The sequence below is a fragment of the Octopus sinensis genome, linkage group LG7 (assembly GCF_006345805.1).
Source record: "Octopus sinensis linkage group LG7, ASM634580v1, whole genome shotgun sequence".
NCBI classification, from domain to species: domain Eukaryota; kingdom Metazoa; phylum Mollusca; class Cephalopoda; order Octopoda; family Octopodidae; genus Octopus; species Octopus sinensis.
In genome coordinates this window covers 33,899,658-33,919,657 of record NC_043003.1, presented here as the reverse complement: position 1 = coordinate 33,919,657, position 20,000 = coordinate 33,899,658, and positions in this window count along the sequence as shown.

Genomic DNA, 20,000 nt, shown 5'->3' with positions numbered 1-20,000 from the left:
AGAGAATGTAGTTAACAAAGATCCTTCAGTTAAACAAAGTATCAAGATTGTGGCAGAAACGATAATTCTTCTTTGGCAAAAGGCATTCAACCCTTTTGTTACGATCGAGTTAGTTAAACCGAAAATCTTAAACTTTTATCTGAAGTACCAAGCATTACTAAAGCCTGTGAAAAATAGGAAAAATTTGCCAGCGTTTCAAAGTGTAATGCGTTTAAAAACAATGCAACAAAGGAATTTTTGACATTTCCTGTTGCAAGTGCAACTCCTTTAAAAACTGCAGTTGTAGTAGAGACAAAAAAGCACTACAGAGAAAAAAAAAAAAGAAATTTATTTTCAGGATCAACGGACAAATCGAAAAACGATCATTGGCGGAATAGATCAAGCAATATCTAAACAGAATGTTCTGAGGTTGATTAGAAATAATCGGCTAGATCATAGTCGCCCTTCTACGTCAGCAAATGATTCTAAATTGATAGCGTTTTCATCAAGCAGTGAATCTGGAAATGTATCAGCGGGCGAAGATGAAGATTTTCCAATTCCATTTTCCATAAAGCGAAAAGACGTCTGCAAAAGCGTATGTTCAAAACCAGCAATCAAACGAATGAAATTCCCAGAATAAGGTTCTGCATGTGATCGCACCGGTGTGTCAGACCGTGCTGCTGCTCTTCTACAAGTTCCGTCATCAGCGACCAAACGGTAAGCGAATGTTCTTTCGTTATAGACAAATCGAAGCTAAGGCGGGAAAGATCCAGGAAACGTAGATCCCTGCAGCAGGAATGTCGGCTACATAAACCAATGTATGCCGTGTATTTTGATGTATGTAGGGACACAATACTCATAAGTGAACAAATGGGAAAAACATTTCGTAAGAAAACAGTTCAAGAACACATGTCATTGATAGAAGAATCTGCTATCTTGGGCACTTTACTGTTAAAACGAGTTCTGCAAAAGCCATTTCCGATTGCTTGTTGAATTATTTGGAAGCCAATGAAATAATAATCAATCACAAGACAGCTGTAGGTTGCGATGGTATTGCAGTCAATACAGGACCAAAAGGAGGCACCATTAAACTTTTGGAGGTTAAACTGAAGAAACCATTGCATTGGTTTTTGTGTCAGCTCCACGCAAATGAGCTTCCCTTACGCCATCTTATTAACGATCTCGATGGAAAAATTACCGAACCTCATGGATTTCTTGGGCCGATTGGTGAGAAACTGGATGACGTAAAACATGAAGTGTTGCGAAAATTAATCAGATTCCAATGGACTTACCATCAGTAGACATAAACGATCTCAGCACTGATCAAAAATACCTTCTTGATATCCAGGAATCTGTTTCTGAAGAGAAATGTTCATCTGAAATGGCATTAGGGAACCCGGTAAAATGGTGCATTCTCAATGGCTTACAACTGCAAATCATATGCTACGGTTGTATGTTGCCACCGAGAATAGTAACATGTTGAAATTAATTGTTGCTTACTTAAGGAAAGTTTATGTGCCAATGTCGTTCACAATTAAACGCAAATCTTCTTCGGAAAATTGGGCTCTAAATGTAATCAAGATGCTTGAGTCTTCGAGAGAAATGGATCAAGCGGTACAAGACATTGTATTTCCAGTTATACAACAGAATGCTTTCTTTGCGCACCCGGAAAATATTTTACTGGTCATGATAAATGATGAACGGAGCCCTATTCGAGAACTAGTATGGAGGCGTATAAAGCAGGCTCGAACACAGTATAAAGGGAAAACTGTGCGATCTTTCAAAATTCCTACCCTAGAATTTGTTGCCTCAAACTACATAGAAATAATTAACTGGCAGTTTCTGAACCACCTCTAACACAGCCGTTTTCTGATGAAGAAATCGATACCTTCATTCAACAGTGGCATTTGATGCAACTGGAAAAAATTACCGTGCCACACCCAAGCTGTGGAGAGATATGAAAAAATCGTGACTGAAGCATCATCTAATGTTTGTGATGAGAACGGTCGAAACGGTTTCATTAGGAGTTGAATCGGATCAAGAGAAAAAATTCCCGTGTTCAAGACAAAAAAAAAAAAGAAAAGGACTTGAAATTGAAAGGTAATAAAGCAATAATCAATTAGAATTGTTTAGTTTTAGCTATTTAGAACATAACAAACAATTAGCATTATGTCGTTTTAGGAATTTCCAAAACAAGAAATCTTTGACCGTTCCATTCTTTATTTGTGAGTGAGATGCTATTTCTCGTCTACGAAAAAATTAATTGGCTTTATTACTGGAACGGAAAGGTATTCACAACAAAGATTCGTATTATTTAGTTACCTGGAATTATTTCGAATAAATTGGAAATGCTAATTATTTTTATCACCACACCAGGAGAGACGTGTTCATCTTTCAGTAACTTTCTCCCTTACATTCTAAGCCTATCTGGTCAACTGTACAGATCACAAATTTCTGGTCTGTGTAGCTGAGGATTTTGAAAAGTGGACGACTTTATCAACTGGCCTACAGAATATCCTATCTAGTTAGATAAGAACTGGGCGACTCAATGCGATTTGTCCATGTCCATAGAGACACATTCAGGAAATCTAGTCGGTACCTATCAGACACTTGGAAATGTATGAGCAGGTTTGCGAGTATTTTGCCCCTCCCTCTTCTATATTCTAGTCGTGCACGGTCCAAACATGGCTCTCCAAAACGGCGTCCCAATCGCCCAGTAACACTAAAGGTCGAGACATTCCTACAAAAACCTTCAGACACTTGAAGAAATCAGGTTGTCCTGCATCTGTCGGAGCATAAACAGTCACATGTCTGAAAGCTCCCCCATCAATACATATCGCATCTAGGTCCAGGAACGTAATCCTCATCTTGAGATACAGACCTCTCCAGAACAATATTGCAATTCCATCTCTTATTCCTGATTGACATGGTAATACATAAATCTCGCATCCAGCGAAAAATGGGCATGAAAGCTCGTCGGCCAGGGAGTCTGGTTTCACTAACAGTCATGACATTGACAATTAGTGACCAGAGGTCGTTGTTTAGATGGCCTTGTTTCCAAGGCGACACGAGACCACATGCATTTATACTGCCTAATGTGAGCAAGGCCATGAAATAGAAGCGAAAAATGTTACTGGCAGTAATTCTGTAGGCGAGGTAGGGATGGGCGTTCTGTCCCCATGGTTGTATGTGGATGTTTCTACGAGATGTTCTTATTCAATATTTTGTTGATATTTCTCCTGAAATCCTTTACTCCTTCAGGATATTTATTTTTTATGGCATTGTGTGTCTTCTCACAGTCATCGGAGCGCGAAGCGCTACTCACGATAACAAGCCCTTGAGATGCTTTTGACTGGTAAAAGGTTTCAGTAGGAATCGGAAAGCGAAGTATGAACACGCAATGCACATGTGTACATTGAATTCGTAAAACGGAAGAGAAGAATAAAAATGCAATGCGCATGTCACATATCACGCAGCTTTGTTGCAATTTTCTTGCTTGTTGTTAGGATTAATTTTATATGTTTTTCTGAGTGTGTCCTGTACAATAGCTTCAGGAGTTTTAAGAGTAAGCCTTCTTCCACGTTTAACAGCCTTCTTGCGTTTTTTAACTCATCCATTGACAGCTTTACATTTTCTTCTATTTGATGCACCGCAGCAGCGAAACCATTAACACTTGATTTGTGGTACATGTCGTTTTCAGCGACTGTGTTAGTGTTAATGATGGTTTAGTGGTGGTGGCGGTAGTTGAATTTTCACATGTTATGAGTAAAGAATTTTCTTTTTTCTTTTGTTTTTCTTGTTCGTTATCGCTACTTCGGAAGGCATTTATGATGCGGTGGTTGTAATGGTACCGTTGTTTCCACATACTTTTTTCTTTTATGTTCTTGTTGATCTTACAGGTGGTGATGACGTTGTTACTGTTGATTCTGCTGCTACTACTACCTCTTTCCATGTTTGTAATATCGGCCGAGGAAGATTGAGTGTGGAAGCAAATTTAGATTTCAAAACTACCTCCCATCGTCCTCTCTCCGTTTGGCGAAGATACCTCCACCCTATTGAAAATTTTAGACAGTATTTCGTAAAGAAAGTCTTATTCTATTTTGCAAATTTCGCCTCTTCTGGCAAATAGCCATAACTTTTCTTCAGATCCTTATAGTTTGCTCAAAACATGACTCATTATACAACAACAAAAAAAAGGAAACAAAAATAGCAACGGAAAGAAGTCAATAACTCACAGAGTAGTTGCAACGCGTCCAGTCCTAGCGACAATAGCAACAGTAACAACAAACGCAACAACGTGATGATTTTAATAAGGTTGACGATAATAATATCACAATTGTATTTACTGCTGCTATTGTTGCTGTTTTTGCATATATTAAACAGTTCTCAGTTTGCCATAAGACATCATTCTAGTAACAACTGCTGGGTTGGCGTCTACATGTTAGCTCTACCGTTGTTAGTTTTCGGTAGACTTCTTACAGAATGGATTTGAATTTGACGTTAATATTACTTTGAAATTAAAGTGACGAACCGGCAGAATCGTTAGCATATTATTGGGCTAAATGCTTAGCGGCATTTCATCCGTCTTCAAGTTCGGAATTCAAATTCCACCGAGGTCAACTTTCATCTTTCGCAGCTGATAAATTAAGTGACAGTTGAATACTAGAGTTGATATAATCGTTTTAATTCCTCCCCCGAAATTCCTGGCCTTGTGCCAATATTTGAAATCAATATTAGTACAAAAATAAGACGGCTAGCTGGCTGGATTTTACCGGGCTAGATAAAATGCTTTGTGGCCTTTTTATCGACTTTAATTCCTGCGTTCAAATGCCGCTGGGGTCGACTTTGCTTTCATCCTTTCGGAGTCGATAAATTAAATATCTGTTGAGTGCTGGGGTCGATGTAATCGACTAACCCCTCCTCACGAAAGTACTGGCATTGTGCCAAAAATGTGAAATCTATATCAGTTCGAAAATACCGTCAATTATTAGGTAAAAATAATTTCTTCTAACATTTCTATGTATCAATTATATTTGCTTAGAGCCGAGGTTATGATTCTGAGAGAAAAAAAAAGAAAGAAAGAAACGTATAGGTTACTGAATAAACTTAGATAAAATAAACTTAAGCTTAGAAATATATGACATAGCATACAATATCGAATATAACACGGAAGTTACATAACCCATTAATATACACATATGAACGGGACCTGTATGTACAATTAGGATGAGCCTAAATACGCGACGAAATACAAATATGAGTCTATGTAGTCTCACAAAATACAAGAAATAACAGCCTAATCCTCACAGTATCACTGTAAACCAATAGCAAATTCGCAAAGGTGTAAGGAAACTGGTTTCAAACGTCAGGACTACATTCCTCACCGCTGGCCCTACAATACGAATGTCGACTGCATGGAACATGAATGCGAGGCTTCTCATGTTATGCATTCCTAGATACATTTTTGCTGTGACCCCCTTCGGTCATGAATGACCATGGGATTGCACCAAGAAAGTTACCCTCCGAGGTACAAGTTTATGGAAGACCAGCAGTTGCCCATGCATACTGGCCTCTCCTCTCCACGCCACCGATGTTATCCAAGGGAAAGGCAAAGGCTGATACAGCTTGGCACCAGTGACGTTGCAGCTCATTTATTAACGTGCAAGGGGCTGAGCACTCCACAGACGCGTGTACCTTTAACGTAGTTCTCGGGGAGAATCAGCGTGACACAGAGTGTGACGAGGCTGGCTCTTTGAAAAACAGGTACAACAGAAACAGGAAGAAAGAGTGAGAGAAAGTTGTGGTGAAAGAGTACAGCAGGGTTCACCCCCCCCCCCTGCCGGAGACTCGTGGAGCTTTAGGTGTTTTCGCTCAATAAACACTCACAATGTCCGATCTTGGAATCGAAACCACGATCCTACGACCGCGAGTCCGCTGCCCTAACCACTGGTCCATTGCGCTTCCTCCTAGATACGTTATTATTTGAGAAAAGAGAGTAAGTATGCCTTTGGTCATTTGTCAGTTGAATGAAATCAGTACTAGAACAACAAAAGAACAACTACCACCACCACCATCACGACTACTACTACTACTACTACTACTACTACTTGCGTCCTAGGAAATTAAATACAATCGATATGTATTTGTTCCTTTAATATTGTATTCACTCGGTCGTTTAATTTCGTCATCGACATATTTAAATTCTGCGTCTTGTGCAGTATGCTAATGAACCACCGAACTACCAGTATTGTGATGTGTATTTCTATTTGATGGAACACCATTTCGAATTGCATTGTTGTGATTTTTTTTTTCTTTGCAATTGAATATTGCTGATCGTTGGAAAGTAAACCCTGTTTTTGTTTTTCTACGCATTGGTTCCAGGAAACTTCTAATTATTGCACTATGTTCGTGATAACGATAGCTATTGTTACATTCTCGTTTACATCCCTGCAATAGTTTTTATCAGTACGAAAAATTGAGCTCAAGACTTTAAGGCAATAAAAATATTTTGTAATTACACTGTCTTCATCACTTACAACAGTGGTAAGCACCGCATATTTTCGTAACATCTCATATTTGAAAACAGAGGGAAAATATTTAATTTTTTTTCCTTTTCAAGCACAATTTCCGACGAAAATAAATAAAAAAAAACAGAAGAATTATTTCTGCTTTGAGGGTATATTTCTGTCCATTCATTATTCAGCCGTCATTATACATTGTATAAATTGTTGTTATGCGTATATTTAAGAATTCAGGAACAACAGTTTCTTCCTGTAATAAAATATCAACAAAATGATAATGTCTTTAAATATTTGTATTATTAAATCAATGAATTTAATTTGTTTCCAGATGTAAATATAATTGTTTCTTTTTTTTATGAGATAGGTTTAGATGGAAATGCCTAAATATTTTTGCCACCAGAGGCCCAAACAAATATAGCAGCAACGTGTGAGAAGAGAAATACAACATGCTAAGTTCAATATCAAATGGAGCTTTAAAACTATCACTTCCTGCTTGAATAAAGCCTTGCGAAGTTAGAGCTCTACTAATTCGTATATTATTTACTGCAGTACGATCGGATATGAAAAATATTAATTGGTATAGTTATTAATATGAAGGTCATTGTAATCAGAATAAAATACTTAAAATTGCACACTAAAATCTATTTTGAGTTGATTTTATATAGGTTTGTTAATGGCTTACCAAGATAAGATTGGGATGGAGAACGACTTTTGAGTGGGTCCCAATATGCTGGATACGGGAACAGTCTTTGAATATAGGGCTAGCAGCATATATCGAAATAAGCCATTGTGTACCAAACAACTTCAGCACATAAGAAAAGGACAACATCTGAGAGCAATGGGAAGCTGCATAATGGATGTGCACTATCGGATACTCTACGACAACAACGGCTTGGATCGTCAAGTTCACGACATGTATTAACAATAATACCTACAGACCTGAAATTTCAGGTTAGTATTGGCTAATGGAATATATATGAATACCTCATAAATCCGAACGAACTAATGTGCATCATCGCATATTAGTATTTCAACCACAGATTTTCCCACACTGTCACAACACTTATATTAACATTCTTTATCTCAGGATTGACTCATATTTGGTGTTCTTTCCAAGGGGAAGTATAGAGGACAGAAATACGTTTTCCTTTGCCTGAGTCTTTCAAATTTCCTTACTTTTTCCCTCATCACTTCTCAAAATATTGCCGAAAAATGAACTAATCTGGGAAAATCTATATAAACACTTGACTTGCTAAAATATAAGACAACCCTCCATCAAATTGTACACTACATTTTTTTTTAAATGAAAGTTATATCCTATTGGATAATTTAATCATTCGGACGCTTAACGGAATGTGTTTGATCGTTGCTTTGTTCGATTAAATTTGACTTGTGACCAAACCCAACAACAACCACCACCTCAAACAACAATTATGTTTATGCATTTCCCTCTTTATCTCTAACAAAACCATTGCAAAGAAATTACTCTAATTGCACTTCACACTGTAAACATAAAACTATTTTCTGCATTTCTTCACGAAAGAGTGTAAATTGCTTCTAACTTTCTCAGATGATTCGCCAAACTTCCCTGTTCTGCATTGCATTTGATAGGCTACTTTAGCTGAATATAAACAATTTTGAACGTGTGCAACAAGCGCGGAAGTTCTTCGTCGTGCTTTCTATATTCTATATGTTCTTCCTGTTATTTCTTCTGCTAGCCGTACAAATCTCCAGCAAAGTGAACTAGCCTGCTTCCTTTCCATTGTTGCTAGCGTTTTGATATCCACATTCTTCCCGGAGCTTCTATATGTTTTGTTATCTCTTGCCTTATATATTGCCTTAATTCTTATCGCAGCGTCTGCATGTTATATCTCCCTTCATATAATAGCTGTGTGGTGATTATATGATGCACCGCTTTTAGGGAATGATTTTAACTTGGAAATTGATCTTGCACAGAACTACAATTTTATCGTAGTTACGTGGTTTGAGATTTCACACCAGAGTGAAACATATTCGGCAAATGTCCAGGAGTCGACAAAAGATGTGTGAGTGAAATTTGCTAGACGGAAACTGTGAAGTTCGTCAAAAGGCGTTTCCCTATTTTGACGTGATAAACTTTATATGTCGCTCGGTTTAATAACTATATGTGACCGTTATGGAGATTTTAGCGAAGTCTACTCTACTGCAACATCTCGGACATAGTTTCGATATGAGAGAGGGAAATTTCACTATAGTGGAAGCCTGAAATATGTTCAGAAGTGCTGCCCTTCTTGTCCCGTTTAAAAAAATGTAACAGAAAAAAAGACCAGAACAATTAACGGAGTTGTTGGTAACACCAATGTACAAAAGGATCGAACCGAAAAACTGGAGAATTACAGGACGATTTCTTTTAACAATACATGGTAAATTGTTGAGTAGAAATCTCGAGGAAGTAAAGGGTAAAGTCGAAGGAGCAACAGGAGAAATTGAATTTAGGTTTATATCTAGTTGAGTTAATTTTCTTTTTGTCAGACATAATTGTGTAATTAAAAGTATATGAATTGCACTTTTACTTCGTGAACATCTTTAATTGTAGCATAATTATGACTTCGATAAAGGCTCTATAGATGATAAAGATAGCAATAGGTATAAAACTCAATTTGTAGAAGATTACAGAGTCGCTATACAACTATACTTTCGTACCATGGTCAGCTAACGAATTTGTTTTGAAGTATTCGTTGGGCCGAGACAACAGGGGATCACCCGGTGTCCACCCTTTTCATCAGCTTAGATTTGTCAAGACATTTACATTCTCGATCGTGAGATCATGGTTTCAATTCCTAGACATGTTGGTGTGTTGTGTTCTTGAGCAAAACATTTCATCTCACGTTGCGCGGCGATCACTTTGACACTTGACGCGTGGTACACCGTACGCCTGTTCAAGCAACGTCGATCGATGGAGCGAGTAAGCTAATATACAGCGCATACACTTGATTACTATAAACAAATCATTTGTGCTGGTCGTTCCGCAGAAGCTGAACACCCATATGTCATATATGTATGACGGAGAGTCCGTCATATATATATACACACACACACACATACACACACACACACACACACATATATATATATATATATATATATATATATATATATATATATATATATATACACAGACATGGCAGAAATAAATAGACAACCCCAAAAGCATCGTTTTATATTTATTCTAATTTTTAAAGGTTTCTATTTTTTTATCAATTGACATTTTTTTATGTTTCAGGTTCTATATGTGACTGTTTAATCCTGTCATGTACAAAAGAAAACTTGGAACTGTCTGAATATCAAAGAAGCCGCATTATGGGTCATTCTGAAGGTGGATTTAGTGTAAAATTGCAGAAAATCTTGGGATCCCGCTTTCTACATCAAATAGTGTGATTGTGCACTTCACCAGAGAGGGGTAGGAGTCCTCATCACCTCGCCTAGGTTGGCCAGGGTCATTTAACAAGACCCTTCTTTTTGTTAAGAGAAGTGTGGGAGATAATCCTAGATACAAAGCCTCTAATATAGCAGTGCCATTTGGTATCAGTCACAGAACAGCTGTCAGGTATCTTCGTAAACTCGGTTACTATAGCAGAACAGTAAGAAGGAAGCCACTTTTTTGACAAGCTAATATCAAGCGGAGAAAAGTTCGCGCCAGTGAGATGGTGGAGAGGCCACAGGCATTTTGGAGCACTGTCATATTCTCTTAAAATGCTTCCAGATATGCTGTATTTTCTGACAGTCGTTGAGTGTGGTTCTGGAGATTCTATGATCAAGAATTTGATGTGAGAAGATTGCAGCAACAATGAAACATGGCAGCTTTCTGCGATGGTCTGGGGAGCAATTTGGAGCATTGGTCAATCAGAGCTGGTGGAGTGTGAGGGGAAACATAAACTCAGATAAATATATTATCCATATTGCAGAAAGGACTCCTTCCAATCCTCTCTCTGTCTCTGCCTATCTGTCTGTCTGTCTGTCTGTCTGTCTCTCTCTCTCTCTCTCTATATATATGTGTGTGTGTGTGTGTGTGTGTGTGTGTGTGTGTGAGTATTCATGTTTGTGTGTGCGTGTATGTGTATGTTTACTCACGCTTACGCATGTGTATGCGAGGTGTGTTAATATGAGTCGTTGGCGATTATAGTGATAAACAGTTCAACCTTTAATTCACATTGTCGCACACAAGTAAATAATTTACTTAATAAATTAATTTACTTCATTCCTCTACTAGCTCCGGCTGCATTACTGTCGCCATACTGATACGCCATATTAAATACATCTGATAGATCATAGAGTTCGCAGTACTTAGTTCCAGTTGGTATTAACTTTATCGATTTTGCTTTACCTAAAGGTTAATCTGCTACTTCTGTCAAGAAGGGATGCAGCACTGTTAAGCATACAAACACGCATACATATGTATACATATACTTATTCGTACATGTGCACATTTTATCGATAGAATTGCAGATACAATATATCACAGTGACTGACTAGTTTCCTTCCAGTAGAAAATGTTTATAGAATTACGTATCAACACCCTCAATAAATATATATACCTTTTGTATATGTATAAGATAGCCATAGATCTTGCAATCTATCATATTTTTTTTATAAAGGAAAATACGCAGTTTGAAATAAATTGGAGAGAAGAAATTAGAAAGTAGAGGCCTTAAATCGAGGGTAGAGATTTTGGTTTGCATGCAAAGCCTATAAGAGAGGTTAGTTTCAGCTGGTATATGGGTTTGGAGAATCAGAAACCCAAGGCAGTTCCATGAATATTTGACGGGACCCGTAACTAGACTTAATCTTAGTCTACCTCGCGAAACTTCGCATCGGGGCCATGCGCATCTTCTCTCTCTATTTCTTTGTCCCTCTCTCTATTTCTTTGTCCCTCTCTCTATTTCTTTGTCCCTCTCTCTCTCTGTCTCTCGCTCCCTATATACATCTTTCTGTTGAAGAGCGTAGGCTCGAAACGTTAAAGACTTGTTTTATTTATATTTCCTGAGTGCCATACTAATACAATTGTTTGTTTGTATTCCACCTGCCTTCGTCTTTTGTTTATTTCCGTAAACCTGCCTTCGTCTTTTGTCTATTTTCATAAAGCTTCCCGTTATATATATATATATATATATATATATATATACATAGCACGCACGCACACACACGCAGACACACACACACATATATATCATTTTGCTTAAACAGCAGATATGTCTAAGATTATATGTTTGTGTGTGCGTGTGTGTGTGTGTGTCTCAAATATTCAAGAATGTGTGTCATGTATCTAGCGTGCTTCGACTACGTAACGTTTATCATCTTTACCATCCCCTTACCCTTCCTTGACAATTTCAATGTTTCACTATCGACGTTAACTTCTTTCGTTTCTTTTTTTTTCTCCGGCTCCGCTTAAATAAACCCAATCCTCAAGGTTTCTTTCTTACTTCCGAAATGGAGTCTAACAAAAAATTTTCTAAGTTATTAGCTTAAAAGCCGCACTCTGTGCGGATCTTTAATGGAGCTCATGCGGAAGGCTAATTGGGTCTGCGATCCAAGGCTAATGAGAGCTAAATAGCATAATTATAACATACCTATAATGACGATATGCCCCAATGGTGTTTGATCAGAGGTGAAGGACGGATGAGAATGAATTCGGTAATGCAATCATTCTATTGTATCAGTCCCAAGTTGAATTCCAACTGTTGAACAATTTCTCCCACAGTTCTTATCTTGACGTAAAAAGTAACGAAGTGAATGACATTCATCTCTCCCTTGATCTCTGGATTCCTCTGACAAATGCCAAGCAAGATGTTGTGAATCAGCCAAGCTAGAAAAAGCAAAGCAACTGCTTTTAAATCAAATTCCAATGCTGGATGTTCAAGAAGCAAATGAAGGGCAAATTTTCAATCATCCTAATTTCGAAAAGGTATATGTCTATGTAGTGCAAATGTTGACTGAGATACAGGGATCCCAGACGGACAGACAGAATTTTGCTTCTCTTAATATAGGTAACATCTGTGTGTAAGTATGTGTGTGTGTGTGTTGTATGATTCACTCACATGATATCGTTAAAATCCGAAATTATAGCAAAAGGAATTTTTCGAGGGGCTACGAGTGAGATTGAACCTGGAACCACATAGTTACGAAGAAAATCTTTTCGGAATGATTCCGTTCATACCTAATCCTATATAATAACAAATTTTAATTTTCTAATAAAAGAAAATCTATCTTTTGCTCTTCTATAAAAGTTGATGTTGAAAGTTGCCAAATACTATTAAACTTTATTCTGAAGTTTAAGCTAACTAATATCCCCCATTGTTTTGGTGTTTGTGGATGACAAAAGTTATCTGGCAACTATCAAAAAATAAACGAAGTGTTGTCTGGTACTGACTGACAATCACATTTAACAACACACAAAATAGCAACACCAACTGACGACGATAACCAAGCCAGTAACTAAATATCAAATCAATGGCTTGGCAGATATCATAGAAATTATCATCACCAAGACTACTTTGCATTTATCGATTGCGCTATCCCAAGATATTTTCAATGATTGAGTCACCCAGTGTACTGCACTTTGAGATCAGCTATAATAAGGTATCTGCCAAATCCTCTAACAATGCTCTTCAGAGAGGGAACTGAAAAATACGGTTGAAATGATTTCGTATTATTCACAAGAAGATTTTAATACCGTACTGCTATGTAACTCATACTTTCCTATCAACACTTCAATATGCAGCGTGGTTAGCTGATTCGACAAGGTATCAAACTAGACCGCAGAATGAACACTTATTGTTTTGTTTATTATCATCAACATTAAGATGTACCTATAAGCAAAACTGATTTGAATTTTGCAAGCTAAATTCACTTAACAGATATAGTTACTGTGTATAGGCTTAATCAATATCTTATAATACGCGAATAGTTCGTTAGCGTAGAGAGCTGAGTTCAATTTCTCCACAGAACTGTTGCATAAAATCCTGACGTATATCTCCGATATCGTTCACTCGTTAGGTCAAAATTATTTGATCATGAAACATCTCATATTTTGAGCATACGAATAAAAATAAGTTTTATGTAAAGATTTCATTTATCTCTATTGTTGCTCAAGGCAAACTTTGCTAGCTACTGCAAGCCTATTGAAAACAAAACAAACCGGATTATAATTTGGGGGGGAACTTCCGCATCTTTATATAGAACGAAAACTACTAAACTCCACTGATGTGAATGGGAGAATCACAGTATGAAAGTAAAAACCCACAAAAGCAAAGAAAACAGAACAAAAATTCCTGATGCAAAAGCATGTACAGTCGAAATCCTATAGTTTTGATATAGACAAGGGTACTAACTGTACCAAATATTCAGCTGTATTGCTCGAAAATTTCCCATTGTTTGTCGTTATTTTCCTGTCAAAAACAGAATAAAATAATGATTTCTTTTCGACAAAACACAAAAAATATTACTCTTCAAAGTTCATGATGCAAAATAAGTAATATTTAAATCCGCATTCCAGTTATTTCCTTTACAAAAACGTTATGCTCCTAGCTGACATCTTGTGACCAGGGCATATCTGTATTATCAATGAATTTAGGTTAAAATTTCAAGACTTCATTTTCATGAGTAATGTCTTGTATCCCTGTCCTTTGCAGGTTCAATCCTTGGTGACACAGGTAATCCTTTTCAGCTGAGTGCAAGGAAGCCTTCCGGACCGAGAGTCGAACAAACGACTTAAAAATCGTGAGTCCAATAACCTTACCACTAATCCCATCACCTTCTCCTCTTTGTTGTAAGAAGCATAAAATTAAGCATCTGATGTATTACTTCCACCCAAAAGTTACATAGATTAAATCTTTTGATACACGTAATTGATGGGTTTGCATAATTACAACTTCGCTAATCTTATACCAAATTATTTTTTTATTCTATCCGTAGTTATGAATGTAATGCTGTTGTAACCTAGAATATTATGTTACATTCATTTATTATTGGAACTCACAGCATGAATCATATTCAGAAATCTGTAAGCATCTTACTGCAGAGATGGGGTGTACAGTAAATATGATACTAGGTACAACACTGTTATGATAAATTTCTTCTCTTAATTTGGTCAGTTTAATTATTTGCAGCTGGGAAATCATATTGTACTGAATTTCATAACTGATTGTTGAAATCATCGTTGGAATGAAAACTTCGTCTTTATATTACATGTTTAGAGTAAATAGGCTTAACTAAACTCATCTTCCTGCTAGAGATATGTAGAGGCAGAACATGCCAGTAAGAATATTTCAAAGGGTCTCTTGAGTGGTTACAACTGCAGCCAAATACCTTTCTATTAGAAACTATCTACCGGAAGACACAGGATGCATTTGGTAGTGTTGTTTTAGAGGCACTCTCTAAATGAACAACTGAATGGTCGCACCTCGATCGATTTTGAGCATAGGCATGCTGCGTCATGACTGACTGGGGTTAAACAAGAGTAACTAGAGCATTGATCTTATGCAGATAGCCGTTTTTAATTAGTATTAACACAGCAATTAGAACGTTAATAGCGTTTAAAATTATACTGGCATGTTGCATTTGAAACATGTATCTGTCAAAACAAAAAATACAAACATTAGTCTTCTGAATCAGAGTGAGATGGAGAAAGAGAGGGAAGGAGATAGATAGAGAGAGAGAGAGAGAGAGAGAGAAGGAGAAGGAGAGAAGGTGAGTGAGTGATACAGTTTATTCCAAATGACGGAGAATAAAATTGTGTAGACAGATAAACTAAGTTTTGCCTTTGACATGTCAGTATACATACAGATAGGCATATTTATGTTTCAGTATATGAACATGCTGCGTTTGTACGTAATTGTATGCGCGTGTATGTGTCCTCGTGTATGAAGATGCATGTGTTATGTTAATAATATGAACTGCACGCAGATAGAAAAGACGTATAAATCTATATTTGCTGGTTGCTCATTTGAGTTTCATTGTGATCAGCTGCTGATCTGTCAGATGACACGTAAGCAAAAGGTCCTCTGCATGAGTTTGTAGTGGACTGACCTTGCATTGGAAGTCAGCAATCTTTCTTTTTTTTTTTTTTAGAGAAGGAAGATACTTCTGACTGTAATAGTAGCTGAACCGTCCGGATAAAACATTCTCAGGCATTATATCACAAAATTACATCTACTCATTTATTACTGAAGTGGCACATTGAACAGCAAGGATTTAAATCCCAAAATTTCCCTTTCACAAACAGATCCTCCGCATGAGTTGAAGATCCAATACAACTGCTCTTCTAGATTGATGATCAAAAAAAACAAATAGGAGTCAATAAACCCTTAAGGGGTTTTATTGGTACTGACGACAAACCAAAATATGAAAGGTGTGCAATTATCGATTTTTCAGCTTCCCTACAAAAAGATTATTTACATAATTATGTTATATATATATATATATATTATATATATATATATATATATATATATATAGGGTAAAGTAAAATAATTTACTTTACCACACACCGAGCTTTTTAGAAATAGCAGCCACAAATTTGGCTAATTCTTCTGCTGCAAGAAAAAGTCTCCCAGACAATGCATACTCAGAAATAACTCACATAGGTATAAGGGGAAAACAACGAAAGATCACATCCATACGAGATACCCGAGGACAAGCCTGTTTCTGGATTAGTTGATTAAACGCCAACATTTCCTTCATCAACTCAGAGATTTCTTCTGATTTAGATTTGAAAGTACTAAGAATCAAACATACCCGTCCGATATATGTAACACCGGACAAACCATGCCAGACCACCAGTACCAGCGAATCCAAAAATACAAATGAGATCTAGTATTCTCCCTGTCCACCCACGTGAGTCACAGAGTAGTGCATTCCTACAGAAGCAAAACTGTAGTTCAAATTCTTGGGGAGAAAGCATTATATTGTCAATAAAAAAAGGGTAGAATTAATTAATTATTAATTAATCCGACCGAGCAGTGTTCGGTATGTAAAATGACCATTTACGGTATATTTGAAATATTACTTTATAAAAATTGGGTAAAGTAAAATAATTTACTTTACCACACACCGAGCTTTTTAGAAATAGCAGCCAAAAATTTGGCTATTTCTCCCATACAATGCATACTCAGAAATAACTCACATAGGTATAAGGGAAAAACAACGAAAGATCACATCCATACGAGATACCCGAGGACAAGCCTGTTTCTGCATTAGTTGATTACTTTACAAAGTAATATTTCAAATAAACCGTAAATGGTAATTTTATATATATATATATATATATAGATATATAGGGAGAGTTTATGAAAAAAAAAAACAAAAGACGAAGACAGGTGGTGTACAAAACGAACAGATGTATTAGTGTAACGCTCAGGAATAGAAAAAGTCATGTACGTTTCGAGCCTATGCTCTTCTACAGAAAGGGACACAGAACAAACAAGGAGAGAAAAAAATGTATGTAGTGGCTAACGATCTATCATGGCGATATATATATATATATATATATATATATATGTCTGGTAAGCAAACTATATACATATAACTTAGCGGTTCGGCAAAAGAGGCCGACAGAATAAGTACTAGGCTTACAAAGAATAAGTCCTGGGGTCGATTTGCTCCATTAAAGGCGGTGCTCCAGCATGGTCGCAATCAAATGACTGAAAGAATTAAAAGATTAAAAGAGAATATGTATATATATAATTATGTGTTTATATATATGTATATATATATACATATACACACACACACGTGCACACACACACATATAATATATAAATAAATCTATATATTTATAAGTATGCATATGTATATGTGCCAGTACGTATACATTATATATACATAAAATACACATAAACATATATACATGCCCGCATATATATATAAATATATATATATCTATGTCTGTGTATTTCTCTATGTGCGCATGTACTTATATGAATAATACGCCTGTATGCGGGCATGTATATGTTTATGTGTATTTTATGTATATATAATGTATACGTACTTACACATATACATATGCATACGTATAAATATATAAATTCATTTATATATTATGTGTGTGTATATGCATGTATATATATATATATTAATACATACATACACACACACATCTATATATATATATATATATATATATATATATATATATATATAATATATATATATATATATATATTAATACATACATACACACACACACACATATATATATATATATTATATATATATATATATAGAGAGAGAGAGAGAGAGAGAGAGAGAGATAAAAGCAGTTCGCGAGAGATGCAGAGAAAATGTCCGTAAACGTGCTTAGAAAGAGCCACACGTGAAATATACAGTCGGAAGCATACACATAAATGCATGCATATGTATCATGATGTATGTACATGCATGCATACATATATACATACATACATACATACATACATACATAATACATACACACATACATACGTGGATATGTATGGACGTAAGTACTCTCTCACGGTATATGCTGCGGAGCACTAGCATCTATGGTACATTTGTTATGCACGCTTGAGTGCATCCGACTGCTTGCTGAGAATGTCAATGGCTGGCTTGTTGACTGACAGCCTCATTCATGTTACTATTTGTCTGAGATTTTTCTTTTCCCTTTTGTTTGTTTGATTCTTTTGTCATTTTGTTGCAGTTTTTTTGTTTGTTCTGTCTTTTTGTTATTTTTCATATATAATTCTTCAGTTCTTTTGACAGCTTGTTTTGCCATCGACGTCGACACCACCAACGTCCGCTGACATAGCCGTTGTGGTTCTTACTGTTGTTGTCTTCTTTTTTTTTTATTGTTTTGTTCGTATATTGTTCTTGTTAGTAACGTTGTGGTTGTTGGTTGCTGTCATTGAAGGCATTCTAATGCAGTTGTTTTGTAGTTGTTGTTATCGTTCTTGCTATTGTTCGCTGTTTGTAGCATTGTAATTGTGGAATTGTGCTACCGTTGGCGCTGCTGCTGCTGCTGTTGTTGATGCTGTCGGTGTCATTGCCCCTATTGCTGATGTTGCTAGTGTTCATTCTCCATGTTCTATTGCAGTAAATGATTGTGTTGTAGTTATTGCCTCTGGTCGTTCTTATTAGTATTGATGTGGTTCTTCTTTTCATTTGTTTTTCTTGTCAAAGTTCGTGATTCGCGGTTTAGATTTTTATGCCTATATTTCTACTGTTTTTTTTTTAAATTTCATTATTCTTTTTATTTTCATTGTTGTTGATTTATTTGGTATTAAATGTGGCGTTGTTTCATTATTGTTTGGTTTGCCACTGACCGATAGCTGTATTCCTTACTTACGCTAAGTTATTTCTTTTCTTACCCTTTTTCTTATTGTTCTCTTTGCGGTTACCCTTGCTAGATCTCTGGATTTCTTAAAGTGTGTTCTTTTCACACTCAATAAGAAAACGGAACCGCTTGGTCTTAGAGTTTCTTGCGCCAAAGCAAAGATTCAGTTTTTTGTTAACGTCCTGAGACTCCATCTCCGTTGCAGGTGAGAATATCAAAGTTATTGACTAATTCAGTTATTTGGACAGTATGATCATTAGCATCATTAACTGCGAATCTGAAATCTTAAAAAGACTTGGATGTGCTGGTGCAGATAATGTACGCACTGGGTAAGAGTATTTCATGCAGCCGATATCTAAGCAAGAGGATAAATTTTCGAATTTTCGGGACTCTGGTCTTTTATGTTCTGTCTTGCGCTATAGTTGCGAGTCTCGGACACTGTTCGAGGCCGTGAAGACCTTCCAGAAATTTTATGGTACGAGAAAGATTCGCAGGAGAATGGGCTACCATTAGTAAGAATTCGTATTCAACCAACGACTAAACTGGGATACGTCATGTTAAATGTATGACTCTGGAGCGTTCCATCAGACTGTTTGGTAATGTTACTTGATTTTATGATTTAGGTCCCGTGTATCATCTATTCTCTCTTTCTGAGGATCCGCTTGTATTTGTCAGCCATATGCCACATAGTCGCGATGATTCAGGATCGTGGTCTTGCGTAGATGGGAACTGACTGGGACACTGTACAGAAACTTACCTTAGACGACCCAAGCAAATTGTTAATGCAAAAAAAAAAAAAATAATAATAATTTAGAATTTTATTCTTTTAAATTAACAAAAAAAAATATATATATAAATAAGATTACAATTTTAAATGAGAAACAAGATTTTAGAGTTTGAATTCTCTCTGAAAATTGAAAAAAAGTGTACGTTATTTAAACATGGTGTAGATATTACGTACGGTGATATCACGGCTCAGCATTTGAGCCCTGATTAATAATTAATGTAGCAGAAGGCAGAATAAACCGACCAACCAATCATTGCTAACCCCAGAAACAACTACCCTATAAAATAGTATGTGCATAGTCGCCCCACTTGCTATAAAAGCAGTTAGATCTCACACAAATTCTAACATATATTAAAAAAAGGGGGAAAATACACACTTTGAAATAAATTTC